This window comes from Equus asinus, chromosome 25 (assembly GCF_041296235.1).
Source record: "Equus asinus isolate D_3611 breed Donkey chromosome 25, EquAss-T2T_v2, whole genome shotgun sequence".
Taxonomy (NCBI): domain Eukaryota; kingdom Metazoa; phylum Chordata; class Mammalia; order Perissodactyla; family Equidae; genus Equus; species Equus asinus.
In genome coordinates, this window is record NC_091814.1 from 53,791,987 (window position 1) to 53,817,747 (window position 25,761).

The 25,761-nt window shown below is 40.2% G+C and overlaps 1 protein-coding gene and 1 long non-coding RNA gene across 4 annotated transcripts in view; one reads left to right on the top strand and one right to left on the bottom strand.

Moving 5' to 3' along the window:
* The window catches only part of POU2F1 (POU class 2 homeobox 1), a 165,366-nt gene that overhangs the window by 105,703 nt on the left and 33,902 nt on the right, over positions 1–25,761 (bottom strand). The gene's annotated exons all lie outside the window — the stretch shown is intronic.
* Positions 165–10,826, top strand: LOC139042027 (uncharacterized). The gene is made up of 3 exons (XR_011498218.1): positions 165–891; positions 4,115–4,168; positions 9,493–10,826. It is a non-coding gene; the product is annotated as an uncharacterized lncRNA (long non-coding RNA).

The following is a 25,761-nucleotide window of genomic DNA, read 5'->3' on the forward strand; positions in this document are numbered from 1 at the left end:
ACTTCCTGGGATTGAAGTGTCAACTGCAACTTAAAATAACTTGAAGTTTTGTCCTTAAAGCTGTGTGGTTTTACACAAGAGTAATATAATAAAACAACGTTTTAGTAGTTTACTTAGCTGTACGAAAACAGGTTACAGGAAGTAAGTCTGAAAACTGAACCATCACATGACCCCAAGGCAAGAGCGGAGGCTAGAGCTAAGGCAGTGGCCATGAGAACGGAGGAGGAAAGGCTGTGAACAATGTGGAGAAGGAAGTAATTTAAATGCTCACTTGAGTGAAGGAGATGAGCAGAAAGACCGCCAGCTTCAGGCTTGAGCCACTGAGCAGGTGGTGGTGCCCCAGAGGAGAACGTGAGGACAAGGGGGCAGGATGGGGGAGTGAAGGAAAAAGAATGAGTCTGCATATGTTTAAGTGGATGTTCCTTTGGGAGAGGCTCAGCAAACAGTGAATTCACAGGTATGGAATAAAGAGGAAAAGATTCCATCTTCTTCCTGGATCAAAGGATTCGTCAATATACTCCTCACTCCAGAATGACCCCACACACCAGGCAATCCTCCATCTCACTTACAAACTGTCGCTTCTATCCCTCACCCTAACCATACCACAATTTTCTTAGGCCTCCACAGTGACGAAAAACTGTCCTCAGATGAATGCCAAGGATCCCTATGTCTTCAAGCTTGGACTTTCTTTATTCAACCGCATTCACTGTTTGCTAATCGATCACCTTGCCTGGTGTATGAAAGAATGCCTGCAAAGGACAGGAGCACAACGAGAAAAGATACCTAAAAAAGATCTGTGTTAACAGTTTTGTTGCAGACTCTAATCTAAGCAAATGCTCATTACATTTTTCGTCCCCTAGGATGTGGGGCGGAAGACATACAGAGTGGAAGGTAAGTAGAAGTTATAGCAAGGATAGTGTCATTTTAGGTTCTAGACTGCATGGTGAAAGATAATGTTGCCCAAGCAGAGTGGTCAGCTTAAGGAGATATTTCCATGCATCATGCTGAGCTAGATTAGCCTGAGCTAAATTTGTATTCATATACGTTTTTGGGGGTGGAGTGGAGGTAATATCATAAACGTAGTCTTCTGTTGCTCAGTGGCCTTTATTACACCTTGTGCTAGATCACTGTTTCTTAACCTTGGCACGATTGATATTTCAGGTCAGGTAATTATTTGTTGTGGGGACTGTGCTGTGCATTGCAGGATGTTTAGCAGCATCCCCGGCCTCTAACCACTAGATGCCACTAGCGCCCTTCTCCCCGCTACCCGGGCAATATGTGTCCAGACATAGTCAAGTGTCTCCAGAGGGGCAAAATTTCCCTCATTTGAGAACACCGTTTAGACCCATACAAATTGACTTAACATCCTCCTTTCCGTGCTTCTCTTTCCAGCTTTGAACTCTCCTCTTCAACGAATCCTGAATCCTGGAATGCTCTTCCACTTTCAGCAGGCCAATCTTTTGTTACTCAAACAACTCCTAAAACCCCCTTTTTATAAATCTCAAGCACCACAATTATGTCCCAAGATTCCAAAAGTGTGAATATTTACATGCTTCTGGAAGGCATTCTCCATGGATCTGATTTTCAGTTTGCCAGTAAATTTGCCTAATGACATGCTGGTTAATTGTGGAGGTGCTCTGACATTTTTCATTTGTCCAGCATCTAGTTTTCTAAGTCTTTAAGAAGTTCTAGTGTTCTTCAACTTAATAGCTACCATTTATTGAGCCCTTTCTGTGGTTCAATCACTGTTCTAACCACTTTGCAGACATTATCTCAAAACAGTCCACTTTATAGATGAGGCAACTGAGACATACAGAAGTAGGAAGCCCAGGACTCCAACACAGGCAGTCTGGCTCTAGAACCCATTCGCAACCCTACGCTACCATGCCCGCCTCATGCTGATGAGTAACGCTGCATTTACGCCACTTATTCAACGTTTATAACCTGAGAGATCATGTACAATCTCAAGGTTTTATTTCTGTTGTATTTCTTGTTCTTTTGTTTTTCCTATAAGAGCATAAGAAAAACAAACTAGTGAGACAGACAGTCTGCACAGACCAGTAGTACCCTGTCTGACAGAGGCATCGAAGAACATTTTGTGAGCCCGGCACAGGGCCTAAAACGCAATTGTTCCTCAATAAATAACTGATTGAATGAATGCCTAAAACATCCTAAATTTGTAAAATAATCTAGATTGAAATGCTTGGATTACTTTGTCTTCCTGGCCTTTAATCATCGCTCTTCCGGACCTTCCTTCTTTGCTAAAGCACTGTGTCCAAATCTATACATAATATAGAGAGATCATTTTGATACAAGAGTAGAAAAGTGTTTTCTATGTTTCCAGTAACCTTTCTTTTAAAATCATGAACTAGTCTTTTGGCCACAGTACATGAATCTGCTCTCTTCAAATAGTAAACAAAGACTTTTAAATTCTCTTCCCTGGTAATAGCTTGAAAACCATAACCCTACAAGTATAAACTGGAATATTTTCCCCCAAACACATTTATTTTAAACTTGCACACTATAGCTCTTTTGTCATTTTTCCTTATTCAGAGACTCACAGTCTTAGGCATTTGGCTACTGAGACAGTACTCCCCAATACTTTATGTATATTTTAACTAAGACCAGGCTATAAATGGACCTCTGGAGAACTGTACAACTTACATTTCTTCATCTAAACTAGGCCCAAATGAAAAGTAAACACTCCACCCTCCTCCTATGGGGATACAATCTTAAAGCATTCAGGCACTTAGCTTGGTGGGATGGGGGTGGGGGACACTATTCATATGAATGCCTTTGATAACGTGATTTGCTTTAGTGTTACCTGGCACTTTAAACGCACTTAAAAGACGTGAGTCCCATGTGTTCCTACTTTATTGCTGCAACACTTAGCATAGTAGCAAGCACATATGGACACTTAATAAATGCCTTCAGCATGAGGACTGCTTGAAATCCAAGAAGCTGATAATTTAGCACAATTAATTTCAGAGAAGGAGGTAGAAAGAAGGAAGAGCATCCTTTTTATGCTTAGTTAGGACTTAAAAGAAAGGTTGAAACTGTGGGAAGAACATGCAAAGGAAACCACCTCAATGAAATGGTAAAGAAGGTCAAATATTCACAAAAGACTAAAATAAAATAATCTCAAAGAAAAGGAAAGGAAAATTGGTTGTAATACACCTTGACCCTCACCTTTAAAAAAGTAAGGGTCATGTAAAACCTAATGTCAACTATCTTTTTAAAGGTAACTGTCACAGTGCTGTTCACACCATTAGGGAACTTTGGCTGATACTGGCACAGAACAGCTGACCGCAGAAACTGCTGCTGAGAGCTAACATGCGCACTAATGGGAAGTGGTCAGAGGTATTTTCCCACATTCTCTGAATGAACAGACTAGCTATAAAAACTTTTTTAAAAACCCAGAAAGCCCTAAGTAACAGTAACAGCTATAAAATCTCTTTAAAAGTAAAAAAAAAAAAAAAAACCAGCTCAAATGCCAAACATCTTTTCTACCTATCTCATCCACTTTTATTTTCACAGAACCAACAGAGGACAGTTTTATTATTTCTCATATCACAAATATGCTATGTTTTAAAATATAAATCATTCTATCAATTCAGAATTCTTAGCCTATCCTTCCAAACAGTTTCCACCAATCACCACCTTTTTCCTCACTCTAGACAAGAAACCTGCTTGCTGAGCATCCCGCTTAGTCCCATTCGTCATCCCTAACTCCCAGCAATGCCTGGGTGTTCCCTTTGGAACATTTACGCTGTAGTTTCCTCTTGCAAGAATCGCCTTTCTCCCCCACTCTACATCATCTCTCTTCTCACCATGTTAGTACTCTCTTCTCACCTTTTTAGAATTACCAAGTAATTCTCTATTTATCTGGGTTACAAGGGTAGGTCACAGGTTATTCCCTTAACTCTGGTATATATTCTACCATGGCGGGGGACATCTATAGGAAAAAGAAATGGTTCAGCATAAACCTACGTGTGAAAACCTCTAACAGCTCTTGGTCTGCATCCTAAGGCAGAAGCTAGCTGTGTTATATTTGTAAAACAAAGGACTGATTTTCTTCATCAACGTTAGATCTTTTTTTTATCATGCTTTCTAGGTCTCATCCATTAATGACGTTTGTTACTCACCGATACCTCCTACCAGATACCTGGTAAGTATCTACACACAATGTACGCTCATGAAGTATTCTCAGGCTTACGCCATAAGCATCATGCAGCATTGTGTTCGGTGGGAAACAGAACTTGGGGACACAAATCTTGTTCCAATAGCATTTGAACACCTTTAATATGCATAATTATGTATAAATTGCAGAAAATGTATCTAACTAATCACAGCCAAGTGAAAAAAGTGAACATTTTATTTATAAAGTGCTTTGTTTAAACTAAGAATCACACCCAAAGACACAAATATGTACCCATGTGAAACAGAGGTCTTGAAAACCAAATCTAGGTTTGAAATGAAATTCCATTTCCACAGAAAGACAGATGAAGGGTCGGGGGGGGGCAGCCAATTAAAGTCTGCAAAGTGTCTGGCATATCACAGACCCTCATATGTTTGCTAAATTAGAGCAAAATCCCTAAGTCAGCATGTCTTCTTTTGGGAAACGTGTCAGGACAGGTGAAAATGGAGTTCCCAGTCTGCACACACCCAATGCCAGCTCAGAAACTGGCTGATTTTACCTGATCTCTAGTTTTTAAACTGTGTTGAATGATAAACTTAACATTATTCCTTATCTTTGAGGACTAAAGAGATTATGTTGTGCTCTGAGACTTCTCGAAAGTAAAATTTATGGCTCAGTGATAGATACCTTGAGTCTGCAGAAAAGATTCTAGTCATTTAACCACTATTTATTAATTGCCTACCATGTGCCAGGTGCTGGGGGTACTGGGGGTTTAGTGGTGAGTAAAACAGACAAGGTTCCACCCCTCTTACGAGTTTTCAGCCTCATCACAGAGATATATAATGACAAATTACAATAAATGCTATAAAGGAAAAGAACAGACTACTATGAGACCATATATCATGAAGCAGTTTTGGGGGTTTTTTTTAAAAAGATTTTATTTTTCTTTTTTCTCCCCAAAGCCTCCCGGTACCTAGTTGTGTGTTTTTAGTTGTGGGTCCTTCTAGTTGTGGCATGTGGGATGCCGCCTCAGCGTGGCTTGATGAGCGGTGCCATGTCCGCCCCCAGGATTTGAACCAGCAAAACCCTGGGCCACTGAAGCAGAGCACGAGAACTTAACCACTCGGCCACGGGGCTGGCCCCAAGAAGCAGTTTTTCTATGGATATTGTCTTTATGTTAAGTAAGATCTGAGGAATAAAATGGGAATTGACTAGGCAAAGTGAGCCTTGAAAAGTCAGAGCAAGGTAGCTGTGACAATCTGAAAAAAGGCCTGGGTGGCTCAAGTGTTGAGAGGGAGGGTAAGAGGGGAGGTTGGAGAAGCAGACAGGCAAGATGTTAGTCTATATTCTAAGAGCAGTGCGAAATGATTTTAAGCAGTCGAATGACATGACTAGATTTGTATTTTCAAAAGATTATTCTAGCTTCAGTGTAGAGAATAAATTAAATGAAGGTCATGGGAGACTACTATTATGCCGCAAGACAGAGATGATTACTACCTAGACCAAGGTAGCAGAGAAAACGGGCTGAGAAATGGGCAGATCGGGAGTTATTAAGGATGTAAAATAGACGGGCCTTGGTAGAGCAAGGATTTGGGACGTGAGGCGGAGTGTGTGTCAGGAATGACTCCAAAGTCTCAGTTTGGACATCTAGAATGAACAAGGTGATGCCGTTCTCTGAAATGGAGGACACTCGAGTACGGCATGCAGCATCAGCAAGCAGAAATGAAAGCCATGGAGACAGATACATTTGCCAGGCTGCAGAATGAAAATAACACAGGAGTTTAGGACTGAGCCTTCATGAATGCCACTATCTAATGACAACAAAGACGACAAAGCACAAGCTTCTAGAGAAATGAGAGGAAAAGCAAGAGAGCATGATTTCAAAGCTTCCAGGGTGGTGAGGTTTCAACAAAGAGAGAGTGGTCAAGAATGTCAAATGCTGTTGGAGCATCAATTAAGAGAAGGTCTGAGAAAATGTCCCTTGGATTTCATGACCTGGAGATCACTGACGATCAAGCAAGAATATTTCAAAGAATGGTGAGTTACTCCACGACTCACACCAGCAGAATGTGACCAAAGGCCTTGTATTCACCTATTAAATAAACCCTCTCGTTTTCCCTTCCTTCCTGCTGATCACCCTTTCTTGCTGTGCGCTCCCTCCCTGCCCTCAGTATAGCTTTCCTTCTCATCTCTCGTTCCATCCACTCATGTTCTTCTTCTCCACACAGCACTGTTTTTCTTCCTTTACCTTTCCCTCCCTTACTTGATTACAATATGGGACTGAAAATATTTCATTTTTAAATTGAATACTTTCTATTCTTCCTGTTTTCAATTTTAACATTTTACACTTCAGAATCAAGGGGGGTGGGAGCTGATGAAAAAATTTATGTGCTTTTATAGAAACTTTAGAACAATTTCTCTCATAGGGTATGTCAACAGTTCCAACAGGAGAAGATTTCCAAAAACACTGAACTCCTCATATAAAGATAGTCTTTTAGCATGTTAAATATTTTGCTCCTATATCACTAACTTCTGGGTATTATGTGGTCAAACTGCCATCTCAGTAATAAATTTTAAGACAAGTAAATTATTAAATAGAATTCATCTAAAGTAGTTTCTCCTGAACACTTCCAGGGCACAAAGGCATTCTTATACAGAAACTCAGAACACAAAATAGCTAAGCATAAGTGGTATTTCACAGAACCATCAAATCAGTCCTTATTAGGGTTTCAGAATTTTCATTATTATTTAACCAATCATCATTCCTTACCCCATCCTTCGTTTTCTTTGGCAGGGGCGGGGAATGACAGACTTTAAAATTTACCATTACTAGGTCAGAGTGCTAATAAGCATAGTATTTTAAGATGTCTTTACTTCTTGCCCTAAACCTCCAGAACTCTTCCAGGTAGTCTTCAAATGTAAAGATTCTATACCTCTTCCTGCATGATCAGGCTCAAGCAAACACTAACACTTCAAAAAGTGAGAGTGGAAAATCTGAGTAGTTGAAGCAGAAACAGTATTTAGCTCCATCTTCCAACTTTAGAAAGAACGAGCCGAGAGATTTCATGGCCACTGTGGCCTACTGTATTATAGATGTTCATTTATGGCTATAACAGAGTTTTAAAATAAGCTGCAAAATAAATGTTTGGTGTAAGAAAACACTACTGGTGGGAGCAAGGTCTCTCCTCACCAAGCCGCTCCCTTCTTGCCAGGGAGGGACAAACCTCAGCTGAGGTTGTTGGGGGCTGCCTGTAATAGCAATAATAATGACTCCCCTTCCCCAATATCTCCTTCAGTCCTCACAGGGGCAAAATGAGAGTTTGAGACACCAAGACCCCATAGCTACAAGTGCTAGAGCCAAGATTCCCCCACAGGCCTGACTCCAAGGCCACTGTCTGTCCCTCTGTGATGCTAGCTTCATCATGAACCTCCCTTGCTGCCTGAACACCGTGGGGTCGCATCCTAGCCCTCCACGAATGCGACGAACCCTCTGTGCCAGTTCCCTGCACCCTGATTTGCAGATTCAGATTTTACTGGCTAATATTTAATAATGTTTTCTATCACAATCCCTCACCCCAATCCACTATCTGATAGCCTATCCTATCCCTTTGCCTCATACACGATTTCCACCTGTGTTAGGGGTGTATCATGGAGCACCCCCATTCTTTAGTAGAGTTATGAGTATATGTGGGTCTATTCTACTTATTTTTGGATGAAGATTTTGTGATTATCTGAAACGGGCTCTCAGGCAAAGGCACAACTAACCCCAGTGGCCACTGATGTGTGTCCACAGCCTCATTTAGTTAACAAGTATTCTGAGTACCTACCACGTGCTCTGTTCTCGGGACAGAGCAGAGAATAAGCCAACACCTGTGCTCTCAGGGAGCCTAGATTCCAGTGGGGGAAACCATTAATTTTTTTTAAATATACATAAAAATAAATGTTAAGAAGAAAAATTAATTAGACTAAAGGAAATGAAGCTATTAAATAATGAGACTGGACTTCTTGTGTGGTTTAACAGTCCTATTACGTTACTATAAACATATGAAGGGAAGTTACCTAACAGTAAAATGAAACCCCTAATTCGCAGGAAAAAACAAGACAGTAATTCCAAGAATGACAAAATAAAATTAAACTAAAATCAAATCACTCCTCTGTGCTTCTTACAAAAGTACCTTCACCTCTCTGTTAGGTAATTGATAATGCTCCTTACCTCCACCTGCTTTACTTTCCTGTTGCAATATATACAAGGACTTTCAAAAGAAAAGAAACAGAAAACACTATTGGTCTCATCATACTTCTTCCACCATTGATAATTATTACATTCATTTGACTAAGGTTAGCCCTGGAACTCATGAGCTGCAAATCTCAGGACTAAAAACAGCCTGTTCCAGAAGAAGAGTATCTTCAAAAGACAAGGAAAAAAATGGAAAACAAGAAAGAACTGCAAAGGAAAGTGAGAGGATTGTCAGTATTCTTAGATGGAGATAGTGGAATTAAAGAAAAGCGACAAGAATTCTTGGAAGAACTGGATTTATAAGAAAGCATAACATCACCACAATTCATGGTTTGTACAGACAACTTAACTTTTGAATAAATAAGAACCAAACTACTTTAACTCCCCAACCCTTTTGGTAACATAGTTCCGTCTACCAAGAAGTAAGCCCATTAATTAGCAAACATATTAACTATGTTAAAATTCAGAGTAGTGGGTACACTTGTGGTTTCTAAGGCACCAAAAACACAGCAAACTCAACTAAAAGCAAGGCCAATAAAATAACAAGAATAGGTAGCTTATTTAAAATCAAACAGGTCTCTTGAATATTCCCACATCTCCTACAGAAATTCACCAGAAAAGGTAAATTTCAGGCAATACTCAAAGATCTAGAAGGAAAGGCAAGAAGTTAGGAGAGGAATTATCTAAAATAATCAAACTGAGAACTATTATTAGTTCTATAGCCACATGGATTTTTGGTGGCTTCATTCTCTACCCAGGTACATTATAATAAAACTCCTTAAACTTTACCTAAAGGCGGGGGGGACTAAGAGACACAAGCAATGGCTTAACTGCAAAATATTACATCTAGAGATTATAGCTCTATTAAATGAGGAGAAAGATGTGCACATAACTGCTTGAAAGTATTTTTTTAAATCCTGCACAGAGTAATACAATTTGAACCACAATGAAGTAAAGGAAAATATCAACTTTATCATTGCTTGGATATGATTAGGAACAAGAAAACCTACTTGGGAGAAAAATTATTATTAGTTTGCATCAGTGTTAGTTTGGTGGTCATGCAGAATAAATCAGGAGTTTGATCTACGATTACGAACTTTCTTTTTTTTTTTTACAGAGAGATTAGTCATGAACAATGTGCTTGCTCCTGGTTCAGGCTCAATTATTTAAGAGAAGACAGAAGAAAGTTTAACAACTTATTTTAAACTATGACTTTTACACCGTGGTCAAACCCAGTAATTTATTTCACTGTGACATTTCTAAATCCCTAATGTTATTGTCCTGAGCATGTAAAACTGACAGGAGGGAGGAAAGCAGGAAGAATCAGAGAAAATGCACTGCAACTTCAGGCTCTTGTCCATCGGCTATTCCTTCCGCCCAGGCACATCAGTAAAGCCTAACAGAGGTCATCCCAGCTCTTCCTACAGAAGCCCATGAGAGCCCCCAGTCACTTTCCAACAACGCCACACTTCTGTCAGGCATAAGGGAAGGACAGAAGCTACTAGCCCTGAGGCCAAAACAAATAAAAATCAATGTGTTCAACAACAAATCTAGGATGTAATCCTCTTAACGCATCTTAAAATGCCTGATTTACAAATATTGGAAGGCCAAATGTTTTCAAGAAAGACTGACTGCCAATTTCAATGTGCTTGGCTCAAATGGGACAAAATTTGCCTATGTAAACGTAAGTTCTCAAACTTTCCCAAACAGCAGTAAACAGTGGTCCTAATGTTCAAGCAGTGGAATCTCCCATGCTCTCAAAAAGAGAGAGCAACAAAGCTCTCAGCAGACTTGGAAGTGAGACTGAGTTCTAAATGTGGTTTGATTTATTTTGAAATCTTAATGAACAGGGAACATATTTAAGCATCCCCCCTCAACTTCTCCAAAAAAAAAAGGGAGCATTATCAAGCCAAAAAGAGAGAGAAAGAAAGCAATATTTACTACTTTGGCATTTTGCTGAATTAGTGAAACAACCCACCAGAAAAAGCATCGATTCCTGACGAACATATACAAGAACACAGGAAACAAACAATAACGGCAAGCACTCCTAGTTTCTTCAGAAAAACCCTATGCGGTTCACTCTAACATACTGCAGGCAATCCTGTCTTACAGCAAGCTTGCTCTGCAAAGGGCCAGAAAGTAACGTTTCAGTCTTTATGAGCCATTCACAGTCTCGTCACACTCCTCAGCTCTGCCACTGCAGCACCAGGGCAGCCACAGGTATTACCTAAAACCATGTGTGGTTGTGTCCCAATAAGACTGTATTTGTGGATACAGAAATTTCAATTTCATATAACTTACATGTCTTATGATATACTATATATTTTTTTCCATTTAAAAATGTAAAAATCATTCTTAACTCACGGGCCAGATTTGGCCGGAGGACTACTGTATGCCTTTCACTGCATTATTTTCATCAATGTTTACAGAAATAAAAATTTACAAATGTCCATAGAAATATTTTCTTTCTTGATATTTCATTAATTTCTTTTCTTCAATCCCAGTTCAAGCTTTCCATAGGCACTTTCTGAAGTCCTCATTTTATCAGATTCCTTCCCTCTCTGCACACTCCTCTCCCCAAGGTACAGCTTGCCAGTCCCTTGGATGTTTTTAAATCAAAATGCACCGACGTTAGGAAAAAAAGCCACTCATCGTAATTTTTATAAACCCCACTTCCTTGAACTACTGTAAGGCTCCAAATCCTCTCACGCTCAATCTTTCAGCAAATACAGGTTTGGTCAGTCTTCTTACGTCCTTTCTTTCCCAGCCAACATCTATGTCTAATTCTACATAAGGGGACTCCCGTGAGGTCGTAGCAGTTAGGGTGCCTCATAGAGAAGGCAAGTTCTAATCACAAATACATTTAATCTTTAAAATCTTACCAGTAGCTGTTCAAATGGCTTCTCAGAAACTCAGGAAAAGAGCTATTACTTTAAATTGCTTTTCTCTCCACTTTGCTAGTTAGGTATTCTTTTTTATTTTTAAAATTTATTATTTACTTTATTGTTTTTCTAATTACTATTATTTTGCTATAATAATATTCTTAGGATAATGTTTCAAAATGTTTTAAAAACACAATCTCTTTAAATTTAAGGCCACAAAGTTCTAAAACGTCAAATTATTTAAATAATTAAAACAATATAAGCATGCATGCAATTCACCAGTATTAATATTTGAAATATGTTAAAATCAATCATACAATCCTAAACCTGGAAAGTGTCAAGAAATCATTTATTTCATGAAAGTGTCCCTATATGTGGGACAGTGTAAACGTGTGTCTCTGCTGCAGGGGCATCTTTCAGATTAGCACAGAGAACCATTCGGGAGTTTGTGAAAAGCCACGTGGCAGGAGCCTAACGGTTGTTCCTGAAAAGTGACGTGCAGGAGGGGAACAGGAGATAAAGAACGAGATTTCACTGTCCACCTCCCCATCCATACAGAACCAGTGTTTAAATGCACCTCTGTTAACACTGCTCCCGGTGAATCAGCATAACAGTAACAGCGAAAACGCCATGGTTCGCAATCTGTGTTTGACTGTGAAGTGATTTCGCCTGAAGACAGATGCCACCCCAAGGAACAAAAGCAGAAAAACAATGCAATATATGGCCAGAGGCAAAAACAAGAAAAGATGAGAACTGCAAGGCTCTCTCTCTCCCCCAAGTCTCCCCGGCTCCATCTTTAGAACATCCTGCACAGACGACAGAAATGGTAATTTCCTACACAATACAAAGCAAGAAGCTCTTTGCCTTTTATTCTGCTGCCAAGAACATAAAACAAAGGACTTCTTGCAAACTACCGTACCCCCAAAAACCAGAAACTAAGGCATACAATTCCTGCAAAGGAGCATCCAGGGTACATTAAAGGTCAAAACAATTGCTCAGGTAGTTAACACATTCAATTTTTTTTTACTTCAAGTGCACTAGCCAGGTTTCAATATTAAAAGATATCCTTAAGACCAAAAAAGGGGGTTGAATGTACTGTGTATTTTTATTTGAATACTATGTAGGGAAAGAAATAGAAATACTAAAAATCTCCTCATGAAATTTTCAAAATAAAATCTTACTACTGCTCCTATAAAAGAATTATTTCTTTAACCCTTTAATGTTCTTTTTAACCCCACTCATTCAGTTCTGTAATCCTAAAAAGGCAGACCCACTCACTACACGTTGTCACAAATTGCCCACCATTATTAGTTCAACATCAGATAAACAGAAACCACATTGTCAAAGTTCAAATCTTGCTCTTCACTATATTAAAAGTTTTAATTTCAAAATAATACTAAAAAAGAAAATAATATTCCTTCTCCCCTCTTCATCACTCTCCCTCTTCCATCTCTTTCGTCACCCCCAAACCCTACCACAAACCACTGACAAACTATCCAATTTCTTTGAAAGAATAAAAATAAATCAAACTATAGCACACACCTCCAGTCATCAGCTATTCCACTCTGCAGTGAACTAGCAAGGCCTCTGTTATTCCAACAGACTTGCCAACCTGGTGATGTTTTCTCAACCACTAACTGGGGGCAAATAGCTAGACTCATACACTCCTTTGCAAAAGCAACGGACGTTTGTCAGCACCGTTTAAACAACTTTACCATAAGCAGGCTCATTTCAAGTGTGCAGAACGTCAAATTTCTATAGTTTCTCTCTCAAATTTTAAGTTTGGTTCTACATAGTTTATCCCTTTTCTTATTTGCCATTGAAAGTTTTTTTTCTGTTATTTCTCAGTTCCATCCCAATAAAAAGTAATGTAAGACACTAAGCCTATAGTTGCCATCTACATGACCCCAAAGAGCAAACACCCAATGAGAAGTAGGAGCAGATTAGCAAGAGTTTCTCATTATTACAAGAACTGGTCTCAGCAATTAAACGTATTCCCATTGGCCTGTCTTGTTATATAGACAAAGAGAGAAACTAACTCACCAATCTATAGTGAACGTAAATCAAAGTTATCATTTTTAAAATACAGGCTAGTAAAAGGCAGAGAGAAGAACAGCAGTAAAGTCTTTGGCTCCTGCCATCTGCCCTGGATTCCTGGTTGCAGCTTCTCTAACAGCTACTTTTCTCTCCTTGTGGGGTTTTACTTGGTGTTCATCGCTCTCCACTTCCACTGCTACTCCTGTAGTTTTTCCAAAGGAGATAAAGCAACTGTATAAGAATGCCAAAAGACATCAAAGCTCTAAGGCTTGCCTGGTTGTGTGTGGCATAGGAGGAAGAGAAGGAAAACGTGAGGTAATGAGGATCGACTGTATTTACCTTATGTGCAGGCCATGCGGATAACAATAGAAACCATGTAGGGCGCACATTTGGTGAAAAAAGAACACGGCAGGCTAATGGGAGGCCTTTGTTCTTCAAAAGGGTCTCCTTTCCCCCTTTTGTGCTTCACTTAATTCATGGCATCTGAGCTCCTCTTGAACTTGACAGACTGAGAGAAAGAAAGGGAGAGGAGGGGGGGAGCCGACACACAAAGAGAAGGGGAAAGGGAGGACTTCAAAAAGAATTCATCTATAAAAATTAGTTCTACTGCCAGTTTTGATGAAGTTTTGGAACTTTAAAGGAGAGGGTATCATTCAGTGTTGAAATAAATTAAATTTTCCAAGAGATTGTAATGAGTGGTGAAGTAGATAAATAAGGAACAAAATGAATTATATCCTAAGAACTTGCTACAAATTCTTTCTGCTACCTTGCAGTTCTTGAAATAATAGTAAGAAAACATCTGATTTTCAACAATTACACGAAAGAGAGCATTCTACATGCAGGAACCATAATTAAACTATTTCCTACTTTAGGGGAATTGGGTGATAAACAGCGGCCAAGAACTTCACAAAACCGCCAGCGCCACCTGCAGGAAAAATACAGATGAGCACTCCACAACACAATTACAAAGCCTAAAATGTTTAAAAACGAAACATTCACAACTAATCTTTGACACTTTCACTTTAAAGTCAAGAATTTAAACGTTTTTAAAAAGCAGTGAATAACTTCAGATGAAGAAAAAAATCCCTAGGAACCTTTGGTATTTTAGGTATGCACGAATATAAATACAGAACTGTTGAAAGATCCTTAGCTATGTTATGTATTAATACAAAAGGCTGCTTCAAAGCAATAAAAGATCTGGCTATAAAGTAAGATGGCTGTCCCATGGCTTTAAAATAGATTTATTATTTTTTTCTGATTGTAAAACATACATTCATTATAAAACAATCAAACATGTCTGAAATATAGGAAGCCATCCTACTCCCACCGGCAGATTTAGCATTTCTTCTTCCAGGTCTTTCTCCCATGCATTTCTTACATATGTCATTTTGCATTGTATGCCACACACACTAGTTTTCTGGGTTTTACTTTACAACTCCCCCTACTGAATGTATTGTGTGCCTCCTTCCTGTCAGTCCGCATCTCCCGTTTTCCTGGCGGTGGACGGGGCTCCACCATAAGGAAGCGCTAATGACTAGCGACGAGCAGCTGTGGATGAGGTATTGCGATTGTTTCTATTTTTTCTACTTTACAAACAAAGCTTTAAGAAATAGCACTATGTATGTGTATCTTTGCTTACTGGTAAAAATGGTTCTGGAAATTAACAGCTAGAGGTAGAATTCTTCAGTGAAAGGGTATAAACATTTTAAAATTTAATAATATTACCAAATTGCTTTCCAAAAGTTATGCCGTTACCTTCCCAATATTATAGAGAATGCCTGTTTCTCCTGATCCTAGACAACAACAATCTTTCTAATATTTGACACTCTGATAAACACTGCTTTTGTTTTAAACCATTTTAGAACTTTCACACACACTCTCCTTCAAATGGAGAACAGAACACATTTACCCTCAGCGTTTACTGATGAAAATATTTTGTAGAAGCATCAGTTTTAAACTACCTTTAGAGCCAGTTATGACTGTATAGTCATATCTTAATTTCATCTTACAAGAGAATTATTACCCAACCTCATTACTCACATCGCATTCAGAAAGCACTGGATACTTCCAAACCCACCTTCAGAAGAAAAGGTGGTACCAATAAGAAGATTTAAAGGATTTGCCACAGGTCTCAAAGGCAACTGTAAAAAACACAGGTTCACATAAACAAACGAATAACCTTTGCAAGGAGAACTATTTTGGAGATATAGCTTTCAACTGGATTTATGTACACAAGCAGATATGTGTGTCCGGTATAGTATATTTGCTTAAAAGTAAGTGTAACTATTCTAATTGCATCTTGTATAGACAAGAAGTTGTACAAGTCTGTGGCTGTAACAGCATAACTAGGTTTAGCACTGACATGAGCTGAAGTCTGAGTTTAATCCCTGAGGCAGGGTTTCTCAATGGCGGCACTACTGACATTGTGGACCAGAGAATTCTTACAGGGGAGGAAGGCTGACCTGTGCACTGTAAAGTGTTTAGCAGCACAGCTGGCCTCTAATGATTAGTGCCATGAGCACCACCCTACAAATTGTGACAACCAAAACTGTCTCCAGACATTGCCAAATGTTCCCGGGGGGCAAAATCCCCCCCAGCTGAGAACTACAACCCTACGCCATCACCTGCTTCCACTACTGCATGCACTGTCTCACAAGTTCGACTTAAAAGGTACAAAAATATTTATCAAATTCTCATTAACCTTTACCACACTCTGCAGCCATCAATAAATACGGAGGCACCAGGAGACACAAACTAAAAAAAAAACAATGACTCTCATGAAATTGTTAACATATTACTAGTTAACAATGATGTTTCATGGTGGTTTAACAGAAAGAACACTAAATTTGTGAGGTAAAAACTTGAGTTATTTTAATCACTGTGAACTATCCTTTTGATTCTATCTCCAGTATTTATCTTGAATTCATCATATCTCTCAATCTTCCACAACCTTCATCTCAGCCAACATTATCTCTCATCTAGACAAAGCCTTTAACGGTTCTCTCAGCCTCTACTCCAGGCTCCTCCAAGCCACTCTCCATCGACCCATGCATTCATTCAACTGATGTCTACTGAATGTCTGCTGTACGCCAGGCACTCGACACACTGAGAATACATCGGTGCACAAAACTCTCTTAGAAAATCCTTTACCCAGGGAAACTTAAACTCTAGTATAGAATATGTCAGAGGGAAGTACATGCTTTGAAGAAAAAGGAGGTAGGGAAGGATGGGGAGGGCTTGGGTCTGGCGTTAAACACAGTGGCCAAGGATGGATTCATCAGTTGTAGAAAGACCAGAAAACGAACCATGTGGATATGTGGGGAAAGTATCCAAGCAAAAAGAACAACAAAGACGAAGGCCCTGAGGTGGGAACACGTCTCTGCCTTTTACTCTGCGGGGAACGGAAACCACGAGATCTGGAAGAGATCATCCCATTGCACTTTATACAAAATGAAAAATCCTTAACATGGCCTAAAAGGCTCTATATGATTTGGTATCTGCCTAACTCCCAGCCTCATCTTACCCCTTAGTAATCAAAATATGTCCTGGCCACAGTGACTTTCTGGGTCCTCTACTACCCTCTATTTTCTCAAAGCATCGCAGAGTACTTCTCCTTGGTAGGACCCACCTCGGTTAGGAACCATAACATTGGTTTAATTGCACCTAGTGGTTAACGTTTGTCTCTTGAGACTGTAGGCTATAAGGAGCAGAGGCCACTTCTGCTTCACTTACCATTGGGTCCTCAGGGTATGCACAGTCACTGGTACCAACAAGTACAAAAAAGACTTTTCAAACAAATGGTAGAGCTGACATCCCAGCTCTGCCAGATTCGATCTTGTCACTTAAGTTCTCAGGACCTCAACATACTCCCTGCCTCCCCTTTTAATCATATGACTCTAAGAAGGTCATAGAAATGAGAGTAAACGAGACAAAGAAATAGGAAATCACAAGGAGTCCTGGGAAGGGTTTCTGTGAAGCAGTGAGGGCATGGCGGCAGTGAGAGCGAGTGACGAGGGAGGGCCTTGACTGCTGGGTTATGACGTTCGGGCTTTACTCAGCAGCCAAACGGAGGGTGTTGACAGCTTTCTGAGCAGTACCATGCCACAATCAGAACCGTGAATCTGCAAGATTAACCTGCCTGTGGTGTGCAACTAACTGAAGGAGACTCTGAAGGCAAACACTGAATTAGAATCCAACAGGTGAACAAGCCTTCAACTAGTTTCAAAAGCTAGTTGGATTTGAGAACACACACATATATATGTTTTCTTACATATTAGTTAATGAAGATTCTTAGCATTATTCTTTAATAATTCAATTAAGCTCATGTTTGTTTTAGTTATGTTTATACAGAAAACAAAAAAAGTCATCCAACAGAAAACACTTTCATTTTCCCATTCATTCACTACTCACAACGCAACCAGATTAATCTTCCAACAGCACAGCTCAGATCACATTACTCAAAAGACTTCAGTGGCTCCCCACTGTCTACTGAATTAAGTCCAAACACCTTAGCCTGATATTTAAGACCCTACACAAACTGGCCTCAGCTTATTTACTTTTACTCCCCTATATTCTAGCCAAATTGAACTACTTTTGCTCCCAAGATAGTTTTTTCTGCCTCTACCAGACCCTGGTTCACATTGTTCCATCTTTCTGAAACACAGTCCCACCCTCCACTCCTAGTCCACCTGTCAAAATCCTACCTTCCTTATTCAGAACCCAGCTCACATGTTGCCACCACTCAGTCTCCTTCTCCAGCCCATCTCAAGAACAAAGTTATTTCTCCCTCCTGCACAGCCATCCACACCCCAGTGCTTTGTAACTTAGTACATTCGACCTTGAATGACTTCTTCCTCATATGTCTCATCTCCCCAATTAAGTTATAAACAACTTCTAAACCCCCTCCTTTTGTGAAACTAAGTTGGGTACGTATGTACATCAAAACAAACAACTGTATTTATAATTTGTAAACTGTTTTAAGAGCCTACTCCTTTTGAGACCAGGAACTTTTTCTGATTCATCTTTTGTTTGCTGAAATTATTTGAACAAGTACGTACTTAAACAACTGTGCTGAATAAAAGACAAAAATTTTAGTTGAACATAAAATTTGCCCTTATGGCTAAGGCCTTATTCATTAAGCCACATTAAAAGAAAGAAGCATTTATTAAGCACCTGCACTGTAGTTAGCTACTGTGCTAAGAGATAGTGGGGATGATTAAACATAAACATAAAATACCATCCTTGTCCTAAGAGGCTTACACTATTGTTAGGAACATAAGACATATTTCCAAACCAATCACAAAAATAATAAAAGTGCTATCAAACACAAACAAATTCTAAACCATGAATTTCAAAAGAGCTAGTAGAGATAACAAGTGCCATGGGAAGTCCAGAATGGAGAGACCAAAGTTGACCAGCCTTCATGAAGAATGCTTCTGAGAAGGTTGGCTAGGGGTCAAGAAGAGGCAAGATTAACCAAAACAATGTGTTCCCCCAGGTTGCTCCAACAGCCATAGTCAAGCGTCCATCTTGGTTTTAAAAAGAAAAATCACCCACGTGGAACACGTATCTCTGACTTATAAACGTTGGTTCTCACTGGCCCCGTTCTCTGCATGTGGAAGACCTCTAGTAGGACCCACATGAGAAGTCCAGAAATCTGAAAACAACAATCATTTTCCAAAACACAAAATCATTCTCTACATTTTCTTCCTATGCAAGTGGTGGGTGGCTAGATTTTAAAGATGCCTGTTCTAGGAAGCCAAGGTAAATTCTAAGAACAAACTGCAATAAATCTCTATGGCCTCTGCCTGACTCATTCTAACAATTACCTCCATAAACATCAGCAACTGGACAAATTTTGGATAGGTCATAGTTGAGTGGAAAAGTCACTTACAAACTCATTCAAATGAGAAACAGTATAGAGTAGTGGCTTAAAGCTGAGACCCTGAAGCCAGCTGACCTGTGTTCATAATCCCAGCTAAGGAGGCTTCCTCTGTGCCTCAGTTTACTCATCTCTAAAATGAGAACAAAAATAGCTAACACACAGCACTGTCATGAGGACCAAATGAATGAATGCATGAACACTCTAAGTATACTAATCTAGCATCTAATAAGCAACCAAGAAACTGCTACCATTTGTCATTATCCCCCAAAGGAATCAGGGCACTAATTCAGTCAAGATACTAAGGCAATGATACAGTAGTAAACAAAAAGTGTCAGCTACAAAAGCGAAAACTGGACATTTCTATACATGAAATTAGCATTAAAAATGCAGAACCTATGCACACATGGAAACTCAACATATGGCAGAGCCGGCACTGCGTGAAAGGAGAGGAAAGAAAAAACATTCAACAAATCGTGCTGGGAAAATTGAAAATCCATATACTAAAAAAAAAAAAAGGTCCTGACCTCACAATGTAAACAAAAATCACTTGCAGGTAGATTAATAACCAAAATGTGAAAAAACAAACTTAAAAAATTTGAGAAAATATAGGAGAATTTGAACATGGAGAAGAGAAAGATTTCTTTAATAAGACACAAAAAGTACAAACCATAAAAGAAAAGGCTGATAAATCCAACCATACTAAAATTAAAAACTTGTTCATCAAGAGTCCATTTAAAAAACCCAAAGACAAACCACAGATTGGGAAAAGATAAGAACACATATAACCAACAAAAGATTAGAATCCAAAAACTTCCTACATATCAATGAAAGACAAAACAATCCAACTAAAAAAATAGGCACGAAATATTAACTGGCAATTCATAGAAGAAGCATAATGGCTAATAAGAATATGAAATAATGCTCATCTCATTAACAATAAAGAAAACACAAATTAAAACCTCTATGACACCATTTCACAGCCACTGGCAACAATTCAAATACCCTGGGAAGATGAGGAGCAGCGAGAACTACACTACGAGCAAGAAGTAAAAACTCACACAGTCACTCTGGCAATAACTAGGGAAGCTCAACATCTGCATACCCTACAAGGCACTTCAATACAATTCCACTTCTAGCTTTGTGTACATACATACACACTGTGCACATGCACCTTAATGAAACTCTCTTGCAGCACATGTACATAAGGAGATAGATACAAGATTATCAATAGCAGCATTGCCTATAAGTGCCAAGGATTGGAAAAAGTAGAAATGTCCATTAATAGAAGAATGAGTACATCAACTGTGGCATATTCGTTCAATAAAACATGATACAGTAGTGAAAGTGAACTGTGGCAGACTGTCTGCTAAACCGACCACGATTCCTCCCTTCCCCGCGTCCACGATGCCCTGCCAAGTGCCTCTGCTGCTCCTCCCATCAAGACCTCACATCGGGGGTGGCCTTGGGATAGAATGCAGTGAAAGTAATGCTGTGCTGGTTCCCAGCCTAAGCCTCAAGGCCCTGCACACTTCCTCTTGCTCTCTTACAACCCTGCTCAGCTGCCACGCGAACAAGATTGGGCCAGCCTCCTGCAGGATGAAATACGCGAAGCAGAAACTAGCTGTCTCTGCTGAGGCATCTTAACCTACCCAAACTTCAGCCAACCCAGCAGCTGGTCACAGACACGTGAGCAAGCCTGGCCAAGATCAGCAGAAGCACCCAGCTGACCCATAGTCTCATGAGCGATAATAAATGGTTGTTATTTTAAGTCAGTAAGTTCTGAGATTTGTTACAAAGCAGTAGATAACTGATACATGACATGAACAAATTTGACAAATAATTTTGCATGTAAAAAAGTAAGGTGCACAAAAATATATAAATGTTATCATACTGTATATTTAATGTTTAAAAGACACTGTTTAGAGATACACTACATATGAGGACTGGTGGCTACCTCAGGATTTGGAGGGAAGACAACGCCATGGGGAGAGGTACACAGGGCTTCAAGCTTCTCAGTGTGACTTCCTTAGCTGCCCTCCCCAACACTGCCATCTCCCAACACGCCCTGTCCTATATTCCCTTCCTTGCTTTATGTTTCTAGCTTGCACTTCACATCAACTAATGCCATAAAAGCAGGCATCTGTACCATGTTTGCCATTGCTTCCTCAGCCCCGAGAACAACGACTGGCAGAAATCCTAATGTAAAGTTTCCCAGGTAACTGTAACGCACCCTGGAGTGACAATCACTGCTGTCGTGCACGTAAGTGGCACAGGAACACTGAAGAACAGGAGGTGGCAAACTACAGACTGTGGGCAGAGCCTGGCCTGCTGCCCGTTTCCGTATGGCCCACGAGCTAAGAAGAGTTTCTACAGAGGAACATTTGCAACTGATCTGATGATAGGGAACACTAACTTTGAACGCCAATTAAGTGAAATGTTATCCTACTCCCATAATTCTCTTCTTCTCATTAGTAGACCTGTATTACAAAAATTTTTACTTGATTATTATTATACTTTGAATTTATCCAGTAAAAACGTATGTAAATTTATTTTCTCTCTAGTTATATAAGCATCTACATCATATCCTTGATTTTGCCTCTTGGCCTACAAAGCCTAAAATATTTACCAGCTGGCCCTTTACAGAAAAGGTTTGCCAGCATCTAATTAAGAGCAACTGCTCTACATGTTAAATCTTGCATAAGTTTAGGCAAGTTGTTAAACTCTCTACGCCTTAGTTTCCCCATCTGTATCTACCTGAAAGAGCTGTGGTAATAACAAAAGTAACATTTATAGAACACACCTGGCCATTAGGGAGAGCTCAACAAATACTGGATATTATTATTAGTGAGCCAGCCCTGGGGGTCTAGTGGTTAAGATCTCGTGCTCTCACCACCCCAGCCCAGGTTTGCTTCTGGGTGAGGGAACCACAATACCCGTCTGTCAGTTGTCAGACTGTGGTGGCTGAGTGTCGCTGTGATGCTGAAGCTCTGCCACTGGTATTTCAAATACCAGCAGGGTCCCCCATGGTGGGCAGGTTTCAGTGGAGCTCCCAGACTAAGACAGACTAGGAAGAAGGCCCTGGCCACCCACTGCCGACAAAGTTGGCCAAGAAAACCCTGTGAACAGCAGCACAGTATTATCCGAGGGAGCGCCAGAAGGCGAGAGGATGGCACAAAACCACCAGGCAGGGTTCCACTCTGCTGCACACAGGCTCACTAGGAGGCACTAGGGATCCACTCGACGGCACAAGCAATACATTATTAGTGAGGAAGAAAACGAACAAAGAAATTAATACAATTATATGGTATTTTGCAATTTATATTAAGTGCTATGAAGGAAATAAAGGAATGAGATAGGTAACAACCAGGATGTCAAAAACTGCCCAAGAATCACACACAGCGTGGTGCATTCAGAAAAGGAAGAAATACAAAGGAAAACACAAAGAGGGGAGTTGCTGATTCTTGTTCCCTTAAGTCACCTCCCGAAAAAGATGGAGAGGAACCCAAGCTATGAGAAATAGTAGAAAATGAGGCAAAATTTTATCTGTGGTGACTTGTGGAGTCACAACACAACTAGAGGTAGTAGAGTACACTGGTTAAAAATATTTTGGGCATGAGAGGCTGGCCCGGTGCGCACGTTCCGCTTGGGAGGCCCGAGGTTTGCCGATTTGGATCCCAGGTGCGGACACGGCATGGCTTGGCAAGCCATGCCGTGGTAGGCATCCCACATATAAAGAAGAGGAAGATGGGCACGGATGTAGCTCAGGGCCAGTCTTCCTCAGCAAAAAGAGGAGGATTAGCAGCACATGTTAGCTCAGGGCTAATCTTCCTCAAAAAAAAAAAAAAAAGAAAGTAGGGGATGAGAATCAGCCTGCCTATGTTCAAATCTCCGTCCTGACACTCAGCTTAGCTTTGAAACTCCAGGCAAGTTATTTACCTAGATCGCAAGGTTTCTATTCTGTAAAATGGGGTTTAAAAACACTATCGGCCTCATAAGACTCTTAAATATTAAACATGACACAGTTAAGCACCGTGCTCGGCACATCATCGGTGCTCAATAAATGTTGGCCAATGTTATCACCACTAGTTACCAAAGTCTGGTCTAAATATATGCCCTAATATCTCCTATAAAGCCAACGATTTATAGGCCATGTCTTCCACTTTCTCCAATATTCTTCTGCCTCAAATAGTGTTTAATAAATCTTTTATTTCACTTCTCAACAAATTTCTTTGGATTTGAAGCTACTATATATTTTCAGTCCTGTATATTTCTAACATTTTCAACTGAAAATCAACATTGGGGCTCAAAAGAAAGATATTTTTCTAGGGGAAAGAATTATAGCAACTGACATTAGGCCAAAATGCCATCCATTTCTTATCATTTGGACATAGGTATGTATAGTGCTATTGTAGTGCTCTCTCATTTTTATTTTCCATAGAACAAATAAAACAGAGCCAATGCCTTAAAAGAAGTTGTTTTTAAGTTATCTTTTTCATGCTTATATGAGCATTTGTTGGTTTTTCCGCTTAAATCAAAGAAAAAGAAGTGTCAATGTCAAATTTTAAAGTGAGAGACCATTTGATGCCCGAAGTGAGACAGGATTCCCCAGCACTACCTACTCTGTACAAAACAATAAACGGCTCCCTGCAGCACACGGTCTACAGCTCGCCTACCCAGCTGAACAACAATCTCATCACCAAAAGAACCGTGAGCAACAGACAGCATCAACAAGTGGCTCTGTTATAAATTTAGGAACAAAATTAAAGGTCCTAGGGAGACATTTTCCACAAGCGCACCCAGACAGTGAAAAGGGACTGCCACATTCCAACAGGACTTTACCGCTTTATAAGTCTCTCTCTCCCTGAAGCAACTCAGAATTATGACCGCCTCAAAATAAAGATGTGTGCAGCTGTAACCAGCACACCCAGACTCCAATATAGCAACAGATACTCATGGAGGCTTTTCAGAGCAGGAAAGTCATGTACTTTCCTAGAGTTCTTCAAATACAACCCCTCCAAAAATCATCTTTCTCTTTATCTATAGACAGTTCATCCAAAGACCATCATTTCTTACCTTTTCTGTTAGCATAAGTGGGATAATATGGTATAAACATCACTAAGCTAGAAGTCCAAGATCTGAATTCTAGTCTCAGCTATCACTTATCAGACCCCTGACTTCAGCAAGTCACTTAACCTCAGTTGTTTTCAACTTTACTTAGGAACTCAAGGTTATTTGGTGTGACTATCCTTACCAGTTCTTCATGTAAAAATTCATGTTATCTCTACCATGTATTCTCCTGCCTCAACAACAAAAAATCACTATCATTTCTCTATCAGTTAAGACCCTATCAATTTCAAAGGACTGGAGACCTAATATAAACTGAGAAAAGTAAAAAAAAAGTGTGGCGGGAGGGGTGGGGGATGCAGGTTGGCTTCAGTAACTAGAATAGCCAGAAGCAGAGTAGAGCTCATTACACACTCAAGCGACAGCTTCAAGACCTGATTCCTCCCCGGCCCGTCCTCTCTCTCTCTTTCAGCTTCCTACTTTGACTTCATTTTCCGGCTTCACATGGTGGCCAGATAACTGCAGCCACTGGACTTTCATCAGCCTAGGTTTAAATTCAGCCAGGGTGCTTCCTCCCATAGCTCAAGCAAAAGCAAAAGCTGTGACTGGCTTCACTTAAGAAATTGCCCATCCTGAACCAACCACTTGGCTGCGGGAACACAGTCCTCAGTGCCAGAGCAGAGTTAGCGCCACCCATTAGGCACAGACCCAAAGAGGGGAAGGTGCGAGTCCCTCTAAGCAAAAACACAGATGTTCTTTACACCTTTTCCTGTCCAAGGTAAATCACTCCACTGAGGCCCCTCTTCTCATCTCCCTCCCCCACTCACTATATCCCCCTCTTTATCTTCTTCTAAAACCTAATCACCCCCTTGAAACCTTCACCTTAATTTCTGGCACATCATCCATACCCTTCATGCAAGTGAGAAATCACTTTCTCCTCCTCATCTCCTAATCCAATGGGTAACCAATTCTCAAAGACTCCACATTCCACCTCCTCAGCTTCCTTTGCCAGTCTTCTTCCTCCCCAGCATGTGTGGCTCCCTTAGTTCAGGCCTCGGCACCGCTCCCGCCTGATTACCGTGACTATATCCACCATTGTCCCGGCCTCCAGTCTTGCACCACTCCAACCCATGCTCCATACTGTCACCACAATCTTCCTAAAGTTCAAGGCTAATCTCAGTCTCCTTTCTGTATCTATTTTAATGTCTCCTTGTTTCCTGCAGCATAAGAACCATCTTATTTCTGACCATGTTTATTACCCTATAGTTTAATCATGCCAACTACCTGCAATTTCCTAAATTTAGTAAGCTGTGTCTTACCTGTCCTTTGGTCACACTGCTCTCCAGACCGGACCTTACCTGTGCTACTCTGTGGCTTCAAGGGGCTCCCTTGCTCTACAACAGCTGGGAGAACAAGATTCAGCTAAGGGGTTTCTACTGTCTGAAACCTTCCTGAGGTACCCACAGGACTTCTTTCTTTGTGCCCTCTCTATACCCAACACACTTCTCTCTCACAGCAC